At 38.3% G+C, this 20,012-nt stretch overlaps 1 protein-coding gene across 10 annotated transcripts in view; it reads right to left on the bottom strand.

Annotated features, from left to right (window-relative positions):
- UTRN (utrophin) overlaps positions 1-20,012 on the bottom strand; it is a 364,397-nt gene that overhangs the window by 149,946 nt on the left and 194,439 nt on the right. The window lies entirely within an intron of this gene.

Here is a 20,012-nt window from a genome sequence, read left to right as displayed (position 1 = left end):
TCTATTTTGTACCTTACACAAAAATGGGTAGAATCTTTTTCACATTCATTGCCCAGAACTCAATCACAAGGAAGGAGCATTCATTCCAATGCACAAATGACAGCTATCCTGTTACACAGGGATGTAATCAGAAATGAGTTAATTTTGCTTTAAATCTGTGAGGCAAAGACCAAAAAAATGTAATACAACACCTCAGTTTAAGGAAAAAAAAAAAAAGAGAGGTCCAAGTTGCTCAGATCCTGCTAAAAATGCCTTTGCTTCTAAATGAAAATAAGCCTATAAAGCAGTTATAAAGCACTACAGTTATGAACTGAAAGCACAGAGAAGGCTCACCCAAAGACCTTAAAATTTAAGAACAGAATATAAGACTTCACTTTTCATAAGGCATCAGGGGAGCCAGTCACTGTACGTTTTATTATTGCTGGATTTAAAATCTTATCCCCACATTAACACTTCTAACACCCATTATCTAAGGGCTTCCAAGGGAATACCACATGCTTTTAAGCACCAGAACAGTTAAGAACAGCCTTTCGTGTCATGCTGCTGATCCTTTTGGCATCTCCAACAGAAAAAAAAGAGTTCACCGTTGCAACGGCTGAACAACAATCCTTTGCTTTAGATGGGTTGTTTTGCTCTCCATTCCCATTATTATTTTTTTAATTGTTCACAAATTCAATTTCTTAAAATGATTCCCAACATTTACCAGAGGGAGAAGAACATAAAGCCTCACTATGAAGCACTTGCAACTTCCAAAAAGTACTTTATATGCAACTTCCAAAAAAGTACTACTGAACAGCACCTACCCTCTTTCTTTTAAGGCTGCTGCTGTATGATTGCTAGCCACAAATTCATGTTTACCTCTTTTGCGTGTTAAACTGGCAACATGCTTCTATTTTTCTGGTGTATTTTCCCCTGTTTGTTTTTGCCTTTCAGTATTCTGTGGAGCTCTTCAAGTTTATTTTTTTTTTTCAGTAGGATATGAAGGAAAGACAAGGAGATGTTTGGTCAAACCCCACATTCAGTGGCAAGATCCCAGACCTGATTCTGAGCTCAGCAGGTTTAACAGACACAACAAAATAAAAGAAACAGAGCACATAATGATGATTACGTGCTCTGAGCACACTCACACAGAGGAACTTGGAACTTACCACCAGGCTTCTCAGTGCTACGGCTGCAAGAGCACTTTTCTTTTTCAAACACCCAGTCTGACTACAGCTATTAAAGCACTGAACCAAATTTCCTCACAGAAGAAGGTTTATTATCTTTCTGCATGCTGTGCCATTTTGTCAACTAAGAGGCTCACGTAGAGATCTTATCAGTGGCCTGTTGACAAAAGTAAAGTGCATTTACAATTGAAATTATGATAATATAATCTTTATTCTTGAAATAAAATGTAAGCTGCATTATCCATAACTGCAGCTTTAGCTTTGACTTGAACAAGAAGCTTATTAAAATATAGTGTGCCTGAGGCTTCTCTAGCCCCATTTTATTACTAGCTACTTTAAAAGAAACAAATAGGTTTTCCAAATTTATTCAGGCAGAGCTTTTTTGTGTGTGTGTAAGGCTGGTCAGAAGCTCCATTTCCACTGAATTATTGTATGTTTTTATTCTCATTTAGCTGTCATTTAAAGTCAAGGACTCCACCCTCTATTCAGAAATGCCTGAGATTGTGCTGGAGGAAGGAAGCTGAGGATTCGCCCATAAAAGTGCAGCATGATGGTGAGATCATCTTCACCAGGACACAAGCACACTGGTTCACCTTACAGCATTAGCAACTCAGCCCACATTGGCTTTAATCAGCTACAGCTTCTCAAAGGGTTTTTGATTTTTTATTTCAGAACCTCACAAAAAAATGCTTCACGCTGAAAAGTTTTGGCCAGCATGCAGTAAAATTAAAGGAAAAAAAAATTTAAAAACAAAACAAAAAAGTGCTTTAAATTCATTCATATGTTTTGTTTTAAAGGAAAACTTGCAGTTTAGAGAAAGATTAGCCCATGTTGAGGGCTAATTCAGAACTGCAAATACAAATAAAAATAATGCACTTGGTAGTCATGCTGGTGAAAAAGATAGACCAGTTCACTACACACGCATTAACATTTGATCCATATTAGCATTTGATCCATAAAGGATCAAATCTTGTTGGCCTTCCGGCATATTTAAAGGCCTGATGAGAGGAGGAGGGAAGCACACATGAAAAATCTAACAGAAAAAGTTTCCATTGAGTTATGGGGGTGGGAGAACCCACTGCATGTTTGTCTGTGTGGAATAAACACGTACTAAAATGGGCTTCCTAAGCAATACCAACACAGAAGAGCAAGAGGACCAGTAAGGTGTGGTGGGCAGCACCCGCAGCGAGCGCGCACATGAAATGCACCGACCCAAAGAGCAATGAAGGGCAAGGCACTTGTCCCTTGCATTTCCCTACCCCTGGCACGCAGTTGAGAATCACTGTGGATGAAGGCTGAGAACTGAAATGCTCACATTTCCCCATCAAAAGAGGTCTCTTCTGGTGCTAGAGTTTCCACCTGAGAAGTTTGTGCCCAATCAGCCATCCAGTGATAATGTGAAAGGCTCAACATGGCAAAAGGTAACTCACTGCGGCCTGTGCAAAATGAAAGAATGTCGGGAGGAGAAAATGGAAAACATCAAAACCCATTCAGCTGAGGAAGAGCCCAGTGTCTCTGGCATATTTGATAAAACACAGCTATTAAAACTTCAGGCCAGAACAAGACAAATGCGTAAGTTGCATTTTTCTCCAAAATCCTTCTTCAGCATATATATTGGTTGCTCTACATTCACTTATAAAAACATGCTCCTAATTGAAGCAACTTGTCCAATACATTGAGCTGTATTACTGTTCTCTGGTTACTTTAAAACAGCAGCAAAAACAAACACACAAAATTGACTGTGTGCTTACTAATGAAAGATGAAAATTATTACCTTTCATGCTTCGCCATCCTCTCTTTGAAAAGCAAATGAGAGAGAAGCAGATATAGCAGCCTGGGTCTGATATTCAACCTAGAATAGGTCTGTCAGGTCACTGGTATCTGTGGGTGCTGTGCTGTGAACCGTCATCACAACCCATCTACAAACTGCTCTCTGACCCCCCCCTCTAACTACCAAGCAACAAGCAACATCCACGTGTTTGTACACAGTTTTTGTTTCTTCTGTACTTCCCACCCACATATAAAATAATAAAGGGTATGTGAGAAGGGAGCAGATTTGCAACGGAGCAAATTTGTTAAAAACCAACCTTGGATCATGTCAAGGGTGCCGAGTACTTGCAGCTCCCCTTGGGACTGTGGACCTTAAAGGCGATAAGCATCTCTGCAAAGCCTAGTGTTTATACAACTAAAGCTAAAACAAACAAGTGAAAGCCTGCCTGCAAGGAAATAAAGCCCACCAAAGAACGACATCTTATGGCTCCAAAATGTCACCACAAATGACAAATGCTTCTTTTTACTGTGTCAGACATTTCCAAAACCAAAGAAGCCTTTGCTGTTATTACTGCAACCTAACACCTGCTAAAGGAATCTCTCCCCTGTGAGGGGCTGTGCATTTTCCTCCAGCGTTTTGCTGAAGCTGTACCTTTGGGTCTCCCAGCTCCCTCAGGGACGAGGCACTGCGGTGGCTGCTGCCCTCTCAGGGTGAGGAAGACACAGATTTGAACCTGAATGAAGAAGTGCTGAGCTCCTGTCAGGATCCTACAGAAATTATGATGATTCGGGGTCACACCACACAGTAAAAATAACAGGCACAATTAAATAAATATTAGTGATTTTTAAGTACAAGCAAGCTGAAGTAGCAGGTAGTGCACCATCAGACATGCTCACGGACAGCTCCACTGCATGCTGATGGAAGTGGTGAGCTGCAGTACGTCTACACGATGTTCACCAAATGAAATACAAAATAGCTTCCTTAGAAACAGCAACATAACTTAAAATAAGCCCTTTCACAATTTGTGTAATGCTTAACATTTACAGCAAACTTCTACAGAGTAGCATGAAAAAAAAAAAGACCAAGAATGAAAACTCAAAAAAAAAAAAAAAAAAAAAAAAAAAAAACCACAAAACAACTTATTTCTCAGGGGGGAATATTCAGGAGGGCCAACAGAGTTAAAACATTCAGCTTCAAGACTCATACACTTGCACGGAGCCCAAGCTATCTTAAGAGGATTTACGAGAAAAACAGCAGATATAATTCATGATTCTTTAATTTTTCAAGTTAGTTTTCTCTGTACAAGCGTCTTCTGTCTGTCTAGGCACAGAGGAGAGGAGAGCAGCGTTAGCAGTTTTGGCCAGAGGTCTTCAGGGAAAGTGGCTGTGCCCTACTTCGACAAGAGCAGCTGCTGAGGCAAATCAGGTCTTTGACAGGGATGAAATGAAGTTCCACTGTTAGCACAAAAGAGCTCCCATTGATTTTGGCCTCTTTCAGCTGATGTAAATAATCAAGTAACCATAAATTTGACAAGGAATAATTGCTGCCTGCTCCCCTTCATGGTGTACTCAAAAAGGCATTTAAAAATCACCTTGGGCAGAGGGAAAAGGAGAAAGGAAAGCAGAGCTTGGACAGTTCTTCTCCTTTATTAAGCTCTATTCTGCAATGTCACCTGCAACCACACGACTATCTTTCAGAGAAAGGGGAAAAAAGCATGGTGCTTGAAGCAGCAGGTTGGCAATTCCACGCTCTGATGGGCTCAATGGGTTCTTAATTCTGCCAAAAAAAAAGGAATTTATGAAGTTTCATTTCATTTGCAGACAAGCTCATTTGAAACAAAGGTGATCTGTGAGCAGTGAATTCAGTGATGCAAGGCTTTTGATAAATGTGTCTCAAGTTAAGATTCCACTTGGCTTCCCTGAGCCCTGATAGGAGTTCAGCTCATGCTCTTGCAGCTTTTGTTAGTGACACAGGACAGACTGAGCTTTCTTTAACGTCTTGTCCACTGTGTACAGGACCTTTCCACCAGTCATTTCTATTTCAGCCTGAACATAACAAGACTAGCAGTGCTCTGGGGATAGTAAAGCAGCCCAACAGGGCTCCTTGTTACCAAGACACACTATTACATGCCCAGGCAGCAGCCACATTTCTAAGTGACATGCCACAGGCACCATCCAGGTCCAGAAGTACTCACTACAAAATGGGACCTAACACCCACGCCTGAAGGCTGCATCAGTGAACCCTACGTGGGTCAGACTCCCATAAAGGGGCCACATTCATTAAATATATATATATATATATATATATATATATACACATACATATATATATATATACACATACATATATATGTATATACTTAAGTAACTGTGTTGTGCTTTGGCAATATCATTGAAAATCCAAACTTTCTTTTCTTTGTTTTGCCACTGAAGAAAATGGCATCGACTGCCCACAGATCTAGAATGAGTTTGGGTTTGTTACTAAAAGTAATAGTATTTGTGACACTGATAAAGGAAATGAAGGGAGAACCAGAATCCTTCTTAGAAAAGAGAGGGCCATCATTATTTTATGAAGCACACTTAGCAGTATTTGTGAATTCTGAAGATTTTATACTTCTTAAAGATGTCAAAAAAAAAAGAGCAAAACTGTACAGATCTCAGACCAGCTCAAGCAGTAGTAATAAAAACAGGCACACAAAAACAACAACAAAAAAAAACACCCTACGATTGCCAGGGAAAGGAAACAGTGTTTATATCAGCTTGTAGGCTAGAAAGCAATATCATCTGAAAAACATGCAATTATGGAATATTCGGTCTATAATTATGTACAAAATCTTAGTGTCGGTGGGGAGGAGGGCACCAGCTAACAGTCCACCAGACGAGCTCATCTGACAATTTACATTTCCATCACTTCAAACACACAAACCACCACACAGCCACACCAATTTGCAAGAGAGTTAAACAAGGCTAGGTGACAGGATGCAGAAAAGAAATGACAGAGGAGATAGAAGTATGACTGACACTTGCTCTTTTAGTGCTCGACATTATTTTATTGGGAGCTCTTGTGATATCTCAGGTTAGCCTCCAGCGTTCAAGACTTTTGTTAACTATACCAAACGAACAATTTGGCAACAACGATTAGTTGCTATCTGCAAAGTACTTTGATGCCTGTGGATAGTAGAATCCATTGCTATTGTTATTTTTATTAAGTAAGGAGATGAGGGAATAAGATGTTCATGAAAGTTTCAGAACCAAAATTATGTTTATTTGCTACATTTTCAGTATGTCTGTAAGGACTGCTGCTATGGTAGAAGACTGTTAGAAAAAGTGAAACTGTCCCAAAAGATCTTCTACTTTCAAGAACAAAAGGACTCTGAGGGAAAAGACTAACAAAACCTACCAAACAAGCATCTGGTTCATTAAGATTTACACATTTCAACAATGAAGTTCGAAAAATGCAGGAGTGTTCAAAATTTGTTGCAATTTCTTCTTGCATTTAATTTACATTTTGATACTTTTGCAAGTACCATTGTATGACACCGTATACAGTAAGAGCACTGACTGTTAACTTGCTATAAGCCAATATCCACTGAACACACACGGCCTTTTTTGACTGTTGTTTTATTTTTTCAGGATGGAAAAGATGGTTATGCTGATACACAGCTGTCCTGATGCAATCAAAGTTTCCAAACATCACACCCATGCTGCACAAACCTCAGTTAATGAGTACCACATTTCCCATGCCACCATCTGCTGATGTTCTGGATGGAGAGATGCATTCAGTGGTGCCTAGATAAGCATCTGCCATTGCCAAAAACACTACTTTTTTTTTTTTTTTTTTAAATGGCTCTCAAAACAACCATTTGCAAAAATCCATAGGAACAATAGCAGCAACATTCGAAAAAGGAAAACAAGTGCTCAATCAGTCCTTGCTTAGAAACACCAGAAACCAACCAAAGCTTTTCTTGATATTTATCACAATCACCTGAAAAACAATCCTCAGTATTGCAGCTTTAAAAAAAATGGGGAATAAAAAAAAAAAATATGTTGAAACAACTGCACCAAGAAACTTAGCACCGAGTTACAGGAACTGCCATGTTCTGAGTTGGTGACCAAAAGTAGGGACAATGAACCCCCCAAAAAAGCGCAGCCTAGTAGTCTAAGATCTCAACGGTGAGTAAGCTCCATGAGGACTGGAAAAGCAGATCAGATCCACAAACAGTTAGGTATTAAAGCAATGCAATTCAGCTTGCACACCTTCAACCTATAAATTGAATCATTGTACTGACAGTAGCTACACTATTCTTCACAGCAAGAGTGGCCAAACAGCCTCTGTTGGACATCATATGTGGTCTTACATGACTGATTTCAGTACAAATTGAAAGGCTAATTCTTGTTGAAAAGTACACCAACCTAGCATATACCTTCAGTGAATCAAAGGAATCCAAAACCAACCAGAATATTATTTTATCATTCATTTCCATGAAGTATTCTTGAATATGCAAAACATCCAGAAATTATTGCAATTTTTGAGTAAGAAATACTTTTTCAAAATGTGAAAACCTACAGCTTCTGTAGATGATTGATTGAAGTGGTGTCTGCTGCAAAGTCTTTTATCCATTTTAGATACTATATCCCCAAAACTTGAGGTTAAATTACCACCTTGCTTATACAAAGCCTTTCAATCACTCCTGAGATTTTGCTATTACTAGTTTCATTATTCCTTTCTGATTAAAGGTACATTATTGTAGCTGAAGTTAAATCTGCTGATAATTAACAGCCTAACCAGACTAATCTTAACTATTTTTAAATAGTCGACCTATTACGTATTTGTACAATTAAATTCACTTAAAAATTACAGGTTGAAACAGTGCCACCTTGCAGGTGGATAATGGGGGGGGGGGGGGGGGGGGTGAAAAAGGCATTTTGTTTCTGCTACAGCTAAGAGTTGAACTTTTAACTTTTAAAACTACTTTATCCCTATCAAGGATTAGTGTTTCTGCTCATTTTTGAAAAAAATAAATAAAATAATTCCTCTTTAGAATTGAAATGGAATAGTTAAATATATGATGCAGAAAATTCCTGCAATCAGCTGTACCATAACTGTACTCTACTACTCTGAAAAGAAATAAAATACCCTTTAAGGTGCACTAGAAATCAATGGGAAGAAGCATACGCTGACACAGAGTAGCATCAGTAGCTGATTTAAGTGGTGAAACGTACATTTGTCATAAGAACTTTTAAGTATCTCTCTGAACATCTCTAGATTCATTTTCTTCTATTTAAAAATTCTAAGAGTCATCACTCCATTTGTGCACAATAGATCTATATTGGTTCTATTGAACATGAATTACACTTTCAGCAAAGATGCATTTTGCATATACAACTTTCCATTGCTATAAATTGCTTCTCCTTATAAACCATTCGAATAGAGGGGACACTCAATCTAAGAAGGTTGCACAATTGCACAATCCAAAACCAAAACTGCACTTGAATTTATCACTCCAACTTTTTTTTTCTTTTTCTTTCTTTTTTTTTTTTTTTTTTCCCTGTAAACTACTTTGCAATCGTCTCAATGCCATTTTCATCATTTGGTACTTGTTTAGTCTGAGTGACTTGAGCTATGGTCTTGTATCAATACAGAAGCAGGAACCTCCAGAATTGCTGTTGAAATCCCAGCTAAAATGAGTAAGGATGAGCTTGTTTTTTTCCCTCATGTTTAAATTGGGAAAGGAGTCTTCCCTTCTTCTCCACAGCCATCTCCTACTTATTTAAAAAGTGTGTTTAATTTTTTTTCTTTTCAATTTTTTTTTTGGCAAGTGTAGCACTTGTACTTGCATATACTAAGGTTTCATAAAAAATAAAAAATGAAAGAATACAAAATATGTTTTCTAAATTACTTGCAAGTGGCTTTACTATGTTCACAGCTCTTTCTCTACATGGCACCAGTAACTGAAAATAGCCTTAGTCTCCTTAACAGACTGAAATTTAGTAATTCGTGTTGGTGTATCTGCACCTGCTAATGCCAACAACATGATGGATTATCAGAAGATTGTAGACTGCAGCTTTAGATTGCCATATTAAAAGAACCCCCCCCCCCCCCCCAATATTTGATCTTTACTTCAGTAGGTTACCTAGAAATATCAACATAAAAATGACTATAATTTAGAGTATACACTAGGGATGCTAGAAACACCCTAAATAAAGCATTTCACATCTAAAAAACAGATCACATCACATCAAAAAACACTTCTCTACTAGAGGTGGTACGCTGAATTTCAAGTTCATTCATCTTTCTCACCCAAGAGTGTCACTGCACTTTCTTAGGCACTCTTATCTGTGCATTTGGGTCAAATCATCCTTTTTCAGATGAAGTTTGAACCATAATTTACAACATAGTGTGAATTTTCCTTTCTGAGATAATGTAAAACTTTCCTGTGAGTACCTGAAGTGCCAAAACACACCCTGTTCAAACTTGTTTCCTACAAGAGAAGTAGTGATGATGGCTGACTGATGCTATCACAATGTAGGGGTAATGGGTTAATCCCATGAAAGAGATGCAAAAAATGCTTTTCCTCCTGTGACCGCCCTCCACCCTATGAGAAAACTGCAGCTGCCAGGCATGGTGCAGGAGGGACATCCTCAACTGGAAATCTCTGCACAAACTCTCTAGAGTGAAGAATAACTGCAAGAGCATGACAAACATTAAACCTAATTAAAAAAATCTTTCAAATTAAAGTTGTGTTTAAGTAACTGTATTAGTCTATTGATTTTTTTTTTTTTTGGAACAAAACCAAAAAAAAAAAGCCATACCACACTTGACTTGCTTTTCAAATATTTGCTTCCCAACCTTAAGTATGAACCAAATACCTGGGCCTTCAAAACTCAAACTAAAAAAGTGCATTTTCGGTTGGAAAAGTTTTATAACTATCTTAAATAAAAAGTTCACATAGAGATCTATCCTAGTATGCAAACAATAGCAGTATTGTACATATACTTATTAGAAGTGACTTTGGGAGTTTTTTAAGGTAACATAGTACTTTCTGATAGTCTTTCATTAACCAGCCTTACTTTTCCAAGTGAAAACTGCAGTGCATTAATCTAATATAATTAAAATTGAAAAGGAAATATTTGAAACAAAGAAAAAAACATTATTTAATATTGATATTGACAAGCTTCAAAATACTCTTTCAGCAGTGGGCAAACTTCTGGTCTTGCAAGTGTGGTGAGGATACTATAAGGCCATGCAGCACATCTAATCTAAGCTAAATTGAAAATTAAGCAAGTGAGAGAAAGGTCAGGAGATGTGATCTCCTGACAACAGTATGGGTATTAACAGAAGGACACAGAGAGAGTACATAAAAATTAGTTCACTTAAGCTCCGAATTACTAATGAAATGAGAAACATCTGCCTCTTACTGGCTTCCACTTAAGCCTTTATTTTTTCAAGTCTCAATTACCCCAATGTATAATTGTTATGTGCAATGTCCATTGACCAGAGTTTCCTTGGGTGTCCTTTCCCTTGTTTAGCCACAGTGATTGATGATCCTGCAAGAGAGAGGGCCCGCAGGATTTGGGGAACGTTATTGATCCCAGGCTGGAATACAAATGCCTCTTTAGAAACTAATGATATAAGTCATGTTTGGATCGAAACTGGGAAGACTGCATCCTAACAGACCTACAGTGATTCCTTGCAATGCCATCTGGCAGCGTGTGCCAAAAGAGCAGCTAAAAGCTTCACCACTTCCAGCTGCTGGAAGCAAGGCACAGAGATGGAGTGAGATCGATTAATAGGAAGAAAAGATGCAACTGGGCCAAGGGCCCAGTGTTACTAAAAGCAAGACTATTTCTCAAAAATACTGTTCCACTTACCCAGAAAAAGAAGCACAGTAATAGTTTTCAGCCATACAAAAACAGTCTCTGTTCAGTCTGACTCAATACAAGCAGTGACTTACCGACAATCTCTTCTTTCATTTCAGGTCTATATTTTCTGCTCTGTAAGGTATTACAGTACTACATGCATTCACGATACTGTGAAGACCCCTGGGATTCCCTCATTAGTCTTGCAGTACTGCATGACCTCATGATGCAGATCCTCTTCAGAAAAAGTTATCTGTACAATCAGGTTCAAAGGATAAGCAACAGGACTATAAAGTTCTCCAACTAAACAAGAACGATGGCTAATACAGGTTTCTGCTTTTACAGATGAGCTTCCCTGCCTAACTGATGGTTATCATGACTGCATCAGTAAACACACTAACTCAAAGGAGAGCTGGCTGTGATGTTCAGTATCATTATTAAAAAGATTTCATTTTAGGGGTTTTTAGTTGCAAACAGCAAGTCTATAAAACAGAGATTACAAGGATGGTGTCAGTTTGGATTTTTCAGTCTTAACCACCTGGTTTAAGCACATTTTATATATATACATATTTATATATATATTTTATATACATACACAGACACTTGAAAGTGTCAAATTGTTGTAGTGCATTAGTCAAAAAAACAATTCAAGTCATCCATCCTTTTTTGCCTTTAAACAAATCAGGTGAATTATTTAATAAAGCTACATTCTACAACCAAACTACTGACGTGAAAACTGGTCCTTATAGAGCACTGACATCTCAAGTACCTTTTACATGCAACAGAAGTGCACAGGAAAGCCTCTTCCTTGCACAGTGATAAGCTATTTTCTGAAGTACCAGCAATGGACTGTAGCAATTAAGAGACAGAGATGAACAAAATGGAAATAGGACAAAAGATGCTTAAAACAAATTAAGCAGTGTAAACAGGTAGTGCACAGTTTTATGGATTAAAGACCAAGCGCAAAGCAGGAAGAGACCTAAAACAGAAAGGACAGGGAAGAAGTAGGGTAGAAAGGTGGTGTGGGTTTGTTGTTTTTGTTTTTTTTTTTTTGGTTCTTTTTGTTTGTTTCTTATTTTCTAGTTGGTTAAGATTTTAAAAATAAATAAAAATACAAGCCTTCACAAAATGCCATACTGTAAACTGTTAGAAATCGAGTCATTGCATGGGGTGAGGTTGTAAAAATAAATTATCAAAATGATTGAAAGTATGAGGAAAAAAATATGCTTCTGCTCTAGTATGTTTTTTTATTACATTTACTGGAAAATTTTGCTAAACAGCCTGGTTAGAGGCAGTGAATCTTGTTAACACCATTAGCCCACTTCCAAATTAACCAATCATACATCAACATTTGTGAGAAATATATAAATTTATAACAGATCTACAGAGAAGGATGATTCATTGAAGTAAGATAAAATCAGGTATCAAGTAATTTCTATAGTCTGCATACTGCAAGCTGCCTGCTTGTTGGAATAAGCAGTATCGATAAATGTCACAGAGTCATATACCATTATCTTGCTTGGAAAAACACCTTCAAGATCTTCAAGTCCAACTACCAAACTGGCCTACAAAGCATGACCACACAAAAAAGCTGCATTTTTCAGGGGGGGATGAGGGATTTTATTTACATAAATAAATTTGCATAAATAAATATAAAAAAAAAAATGAAACAGTCTCTCTCTTTATTTACCTTGAACATGATCAAACTTAATATAACCACTTGACTCTGCTTTGGCCCGTTCCTCGCCCCAGCAGCGCTTGGCACTTTCACACAAGAAAAAGACGAACAAGCAACCTCCTAACTAAACTGTTAAGAGAATATTTTACATTTTTAAATACCACTAATTGAGAAAGACAAGAGAGGAACACCATTTGGAGTTACAATTACTTTGTCATTGAAGAAAGAAAAATATTACTGCTAATGCCAGTTGTACAGTGGAGACACAAAGAATCTGCAAAAGCAGCTCTGGACAGCCATGGCACAGATCAAAGCACTAGCAAAAGTGTCGGGAGCTAAAGCAGGAACACAACACTTGTGGAACAGAGCTGGCACTGCAGACGGGAAGGAAAAAGAACATTTTGAATGTTCTTAATGCATCTAATATAAAGCAGAACGAAACTGAATAAAAACAATTGTTCCTTGTCACTATGGAAATTCCCTGCATGAGCTTATGAATAATATTACACGAAAAGACTTCTTTGAGAACATAAAATACATAGTCTCCCTCAACAGCGATAAAAGAAATTTTCTGCTTTGGGAGATTATTCCACAAAATGCATGTTTCAAGTGTGATCACATCTTCTGAAGCTCATAAACTACTTAGAATTTAGCATCCCCCATAACTCACTTTCCACACATGTAAGAACACAGCTAAATGAATGCAGTATTTGAACTGATTGGGTTTTGTCCATTTATAAAGTACTTACGTATTCATCACATCCCAATGACAGGTTGACATCAGTACATTGTTACAGCCACATCTTTTGATTATGAAATAATTTTAATCCATAGAATTATGAATGCCAACACAATGCCAATGAAAGAATCCAAATGAGAAATATGGCCTTATCGCAGCACATCTGAGGTTTCCTAATTAATGCAGTATTTATTCAGTCATCTACTTCATGGGAAATTATTAATGCTATTTAGCAATGCATTGTTCTCTGTTCAGTTGGTTTCTTCCTTTTCAACCTTTATTTCTGCCCTTTCTCTCCATCACAGGGTTTCTTACATGATTCCTCAGCATGTCCACCCCGTCACAGAGCGCAGAAATACCACACCCTTCTCAACACCCCCAAACAGCAACTGAGAGTCTTCAAAGTCCTTCCATCTCCTATTTGTTCAATCCTACAGGCTCAAGGAAGTCTAATTTTCTCTTTCATTAGTGCATCAGTGACGGGAAGTTATCTGTCACAGTATTTCACATTTAAAAAAAATAAATGTTAGAAGGGCACCCCAAAGAAGGGCAGAGAGGGAGAGAGCATGTGCACCATTATTAGAGACAGTCACAACGTTGAACACAAGCTGTAATTTCAATTATTACAATATTTTACTCTTCAATTTTCATTTTAAACTTTTAAAAGAACATATGCCTCTTATGCAAAAGAAGGAACACATTACATACATCTGACTGGGTAATAATCTGCTCCTTTTTTCCAAATTATGAACCATTCCTATCTAATTAACACTGCCTATTTTTTCTCCAGAAAAATAATATTAATAAATTATGAAAAATAAGTTGTAGAGAACTTCAGAATATGTTAAATGTTTGGTTTAATTTTTGTTCAAGCTTTATCTTCAGGTATTCACTACCTTCTAACACTTTGTTGCCATACACAGAAGAGGCTGTTTGCACTCCACAGGCATTTACTTTTCCAGAGACTTACGCCCTTCTTCATAAGCAAGGCTTGTTTCTATATTATATACAACACCCCAAAAAAAAAAAAAAAAAAAAAAAAAAAAAAAAAATCATTCAAGTTTTTAGAAACACGATGGGTTATTTTGGTTCACCCAGAGTGAACCATTTGGGAAGGAGCAAATCAGGGTCTCAGTAACCATTTCTTTTGTGTCCTTCAGTGGGATGTAAGGCAGGTTGCTTCTGTTAGGCCTTGTGGGGCAGTACTGATCATCCTACAGGGAAATTCTACAGAAGAAACTAGATTTAAAAACAGATTTCAAGATTGTATTAACAGATCCAAGCTCCCTTTGCTTTTAGTATCTGTCTACAAATGTCTCTTCAACCAGCACCTTAGCAATATAATTGTATTTCAAAGGAGAGGGAAGGAGAGAGAGGGCAGACATCTACAGCAGTCTGTGCTCCTCCAGCACACAGCCAACAAGTCGTAACAGAGAGTAACAGGACCATGGATCTAACAACCAGTATTTCTGAAATGTCAGCCAGACACCTCCACACACTGTGGATTCAAGCATGAAGCAGGGCAGGGTGGGAGGGATGGCAGAAGCTCAGAAGCCGATACGAATGAACACAGTTTGTCCTTCACCTGCTTGGCACTCCCTGGGCCACAACCACCACCAAGTCTCAGCAGTAAGGTCCACAGTTGGGTCAAAGCAAGCAAACCAGCTTTGTGCTCTAGAGCAGACCTTTTGTTAATGGTGTTAGTCCCCAGAAAGATGAGCTCTGGCTTGCAGATTGGGTTGTGGGCTCAGCTTCTCCCACGCTGTGAGCAACAGCACTGCTGTGACAGGAGGGGGGCTTGGTGCACCAGACTGAGCCACTGAGAGACAGGATTCTGCTGAACAGTGCTGCTGTAAAACCAAATCTTGTTCAGTTTAAGCAATCTGAGATGCATCTTCAGCTAACACACCTTGTCATTTCTGTGGCAGTTTAAGCTAGCTGAGATCACTCTTTTGCAGAAAAGTCAAGCTGGTCATTCGATTTAAAATTCTATTTAAATACGAAAACTCAAAATCTGAGTCTGAGATCTTACAGGATGGCTCTGTGAGATCAAAAAGTCAAAATACAACCATTTAAACCTGTTGCCGAGCAGGACAGCGCTTGGGAGAGCCAAACAAGTTCAGCTTTATCAGAATCCCACGAGCATTTTGAGTGGAAGGAACCTCTGCAGGTCTCCTGCAGCTCCAGGCAGGGCTGATTTCACAGCTAGGTTACACTGCTTGGACCACTGCCGAGGCAACATTTTCTCTCTGTGCTCCTCTTTCAGTTTGCAGTTCATAATGACTCAGAGTAAGCGAAGTTTTCTGCATCATTCTGTATTTCATGCAAAGATTTCTACACACTGCAAATACTTAGATAAAAAATAAAATTAAGGCAGCAATCCTTTCAGTGACATTTGCTGTCATCCCCTCTTCCTTCCAATACATTCTTATGAACTACTGTAAAAGTGTTTATTACAGAAAACTCTGCACTTTAAAGATTATGAGTATGCCCATGGAAGCAATTAACAAATGAAATGCCATGCAAAATGCCATTTGAAAGATGCGGTATTTTACAAAGCAGAATCCCGTAAAGTCAATTAAAGAGAACAATATCAAAATCTTGGCAAATCTGCACTACAACTCATTCTTTTGATGATGAAGACATGAAGAGAGACTGTTCATTTTGTGAAATCAGGGTTGCACAGGAATTTGTGAAGTTTCAAGCTATATAAAAACATCCTTCCAAAAATACACAGCTAGAGCTTATTTGACTGTAAATTAGTTGCCTTGCCACTTCCACTCACTTTCCAAACAACTCTTATTGCAGCATTCTAGCATTTCCAATGAACTGCAAACCAGTCCACTATTCAAAAACACAAATATAGTTTAATCTTGGAGAAGATAATTCACTGACTACAATTTAAGTGGAATTTCTTATTTCTACAGAAAAATACAGTATGTATACACACAAAAAAACTGTCCTAGTGAACACGAATGGGGACTATTTTACTCACATGATGTTTCTTTCAAAATTAGCTGGTATGAAAATGCTAGCAGAAATCAAAACTAGCAGCAGTTAACTTACCTACATATATAACTAAGAAAAACATAATGTTTGAAAATATAAATTAAAGCTTTCTTGGTTCTTCTCGCAACAGAATCTAGTGAAAACAGATGAATACTCAGCTATAAAGTTCTTAACATTTATTTTTTCCAGAATGTTTGGCTAAAGAAATACGAGTCTTTAAATAGTAACTCATTCTTCTGAAATTATCTAACCATAATGTGCAAGCAAATATGATTGCTATCTGGTTCTGCATGTATATCATGTTAAGAACTGGAAAACAGAGCAAGAGCCGTCAGCATACCAAAATCTTTTGAGGTATAAATATAGCAAGTAGTTTGCATGCGTCATCACAGATACCATACCAGAAATGAGATCCTGAATAAATTATAAGCTAAAGAATACACACAGGGCTAGAAGAAGGAAGCAACTGAAAGCAACATGAATGATCAGAGCAATGTGCTCTCTCTTCATTAGTTCCCTGCAAACTTTGTTCCTCCTTCTGCTGTAGAGAGACAGCAGTTGTATTACACAACTTGGTATCATTGAAAACCTGTTTTTTTTTTAGAGAGAATTAAAACTTCACAAGTCTTTTTTAAAGTGAAAGCATCTAAAGGACTATCCTGCAGTAGAAGCAGATGATTTTTGGCAGTGAGGTCAAGAAATGAAGGCTGAGGCATGAAGGGGTGGGGAAAGTCAGCCTGCGTGGCTGTCTGTCCTGCAACATCCTGGCCTGGCTCCCCATAGCAAGAGACAGGAGCAGGTCAAACGCAGCAACACAGAAATCACCGACTTCTAAACGTTAAGACCTCAAACATGTCTTTTACTCATGTGAACTACTGTCACTCAAATATCACGACTCTTCACAATACCAGAATGCTGCCAATAACCTAAAAATACCTGCACAGCAGCCATGGCTGCTGCTTCACTAAAGGGCACCAAGTCCATCACCTCCTTTCCAAAGGGCAACGAAGGAGACCAGCAGCTCCCACTATTGCCCAGGGTAAGCCCATTACTGCCTGGAGCCAGTTCAGGGACAAGAAACGAGCAGAGGGGAAGGTAGCACACCTCAGCTGCACTGTCACTGCTTGACCCTCTCAGGCAGTTCAGAAGTATCTTCGGTCCACTACGAACTCTACTAATTGAAAGAATGTGACAAGAAAATTAAATGTATTCAGTTAAAATACGAGCTTAATTGATTATAAGAGATACCATCCAATTGCTTGTTTTCTTTCTGTTCGTATAGAATGAATATATACTTAAGAGGGCAAAATGAATTAGCTTTGCGTTCTCAGCCAGTTATTAATTTTGAATTTCAGATAAAGAACAAGTTAAGACATTTTAATTAAGAATATACGGAGAGTAAGAATTTCCAAGAAAGTAAGTCTGGTATGGCTGCTCTAATGAATTAATTGGTATATCGTCCATTATATGAGCCGACATCTTAATTTCCCTCTTGCTTCCCTTAGACAAAAAAGAACAATTCTAAACCAAATATAGGAACCAGCTTAGTTAAAAATCAGGTTTACACAGACATTAACTCACTCTTCTCATGTCAGTTTTATTCCCTTCACCCTTAATTAGCCCACATCAACGTTGCCCCCCAAAAATCAGTTTCTAAAAGATGTAAAATACTTCACATCATGGTAAATTTCCATCCTTGCACATTACTTCCCTAAAAACATATATTTGCTGCTTTTCCCAGGAGATTTACAGCATTGTTTCACAATGCTGACACACGCATACAATCAGCTTCCTAATGAAAATCAAAACAAACGCGAGTAACATCCCAACTAGCCCTTGGAGAGTTTCGATTAATACCCCATCCATTAGGCATCTGTTTCATTACACGATGCAGACCTCTAGATTATAGCAGCATTAATAACTGTCCACAGACTGAGACATTTACATGAGTTTCTATAATGAAACCACTATGCACAGTGCAACCCTCAGTGATTCATTTGGCCTTTACCATCACATGAAAGTAAATTCAATTTGGCAAACGATTTAGATTTGAATAAACATCCCAATCTATCACTGATGACTTTAAATCCTTGGCAATGCCTATTCAGTATTATTTCAATTTAGATACAGTGAGAATAATGAAGGAATGGGTATTCCTTTAAAATTTCTTTCATTCGGAAATATCTTAAAATTCAAAGTAGAAATACAGGGTATTGAAATGTCTTTTTCAGTTAAGAGAGCATTTTGGTATGTATTGTTCATCCCATCCTGTTGAAGAGCCAGGCAGAGATGTCAGCACTCAGGAGGTCTCAGGAGAAGGCTCAGCACAGGGCTGCGGGCCTTTCTGGGTCCGGGGCCTGCCTCACTGGGCTGAGCAAGCATGCATTAACAAGCACACCATGCCTTGAGCTGCCCTCTCCAGCCTGCACAGGCTCAGACAGAGAAGATCAGGGACCAACATGGGGTTTTCTGCTCCCCAGTTACCCACGAAGCTCATGGACATGACAAGAGACGCGGCAATCTGGTCTGTGAGGGACAGCCGCCATCTCATTGCCAGTGAGCCCAACTATGTAAGAAGGCTCATTCTCTAAGATATTCCTCAGTGGAAATGCACCCAAACACCTGCCAAGGCTTCAAACACGTGCAGCCTCTGTCTTCCTTGACATACCTTCACAACCACCTTACATTACAGGGAGTTTTGTAGAAGAGTTCACATTTTAGAAATACTGAAACCAATCCAACAGCGGTTGACTTCAGTGAAATTGCACAACAGTGTTACTGACGTGAAGAGAAACATTGCTGTGACTACATTTTTGTGAACACTGTTTCCATATGTCAAGACTTTAAACTCAAAGCATTTTCAAACACTTCTCAGAATAATAAGTAAGAGAAAGCAATATGTACATGTTCCACCCAGATGTACACTGCTTGCAAAGTATTCACAGTAAAGTATGAAAACTAAGCCCTTGTTATTCTCCTGTTATTCTCCCTAAAGCAGATCACCTTTTCCTTACTGGTTCCCTATATATTCAGAAAGGAAATTAGAGAAAATCCCCAGAGAGATCATGAGCCTATTTATAATGATTGTCATAGGCTACCAGGGATGATTAATGCCAGCTGAAGTCATTTAATAATTTCAGAGTCTTTAGCACAAGATGTGCAATTTCTTACTGCCATAATCAAGCATTCAACTCTTTTTTGTTGTTGTTGTGTCTGTGTGGCACCCTTGCACAGTCTGAAGGACAAGTCTTTGTTTCACTGCCAACCAGCAGTAACTGTTCTCACTGTATCTGGACACATGACATTAATATTCTGCCTGCCAAACACACTAAATGAACTGTGTTGGAGCTGTGGGTGCTTAATTCCTTCAGTGGTACCTTTGCTAGATGATGCTTGCTTGTATCAAGTATCTACCAAGTTAGAGGTATTTGGGGAACTTGACATAAAGTTAGATTATGGCAGCAAGCACTCCACAAAAATGCTATTTACCATACAGCTAGTAAGTTTTTAACAGAGGGGTTTGCAGCTTATAAAACCATAAGAGCGCACACAGCATCAGCCTCAACCCTTCACCAGAAATACGCATTGCTAGGAGGTAGGGTTTGAGGGGGGAAAAACAAGCAAACAACAAAAACAAAGCAACAGAGAAAAAGCACCTTACAAAGCTTCACGAAGCTAAAAGCTTCATTTTTTTTTTAATGTTTTTCGTCTTGTTTATAACATTACATATAAGCAGGGGGTTGTAAAGTAAGTTCATTCTTCCACATGCCTAGTAACCCTTTTTGCATTA

Source organism: Anas platyrhynchos, chromosome 3 (assembly GCF_047663525.1).
Source record: "Anas platyrhynchos isolate ZD024472 breed Pekin duck chromosome 3, IASCAAS_PekinDuck_T2T, whole genome shotgun sequence".
NCBI lineage: Eukaryota > Metazoa > Chordata > Aves > Anseriformes > Anatidae > Anas > Anas platyrhynchos.
Note: the sequence above shows the minus strand (reverse complement) of the source record. Positions and strands in the feature narration are given on the sequence as shown.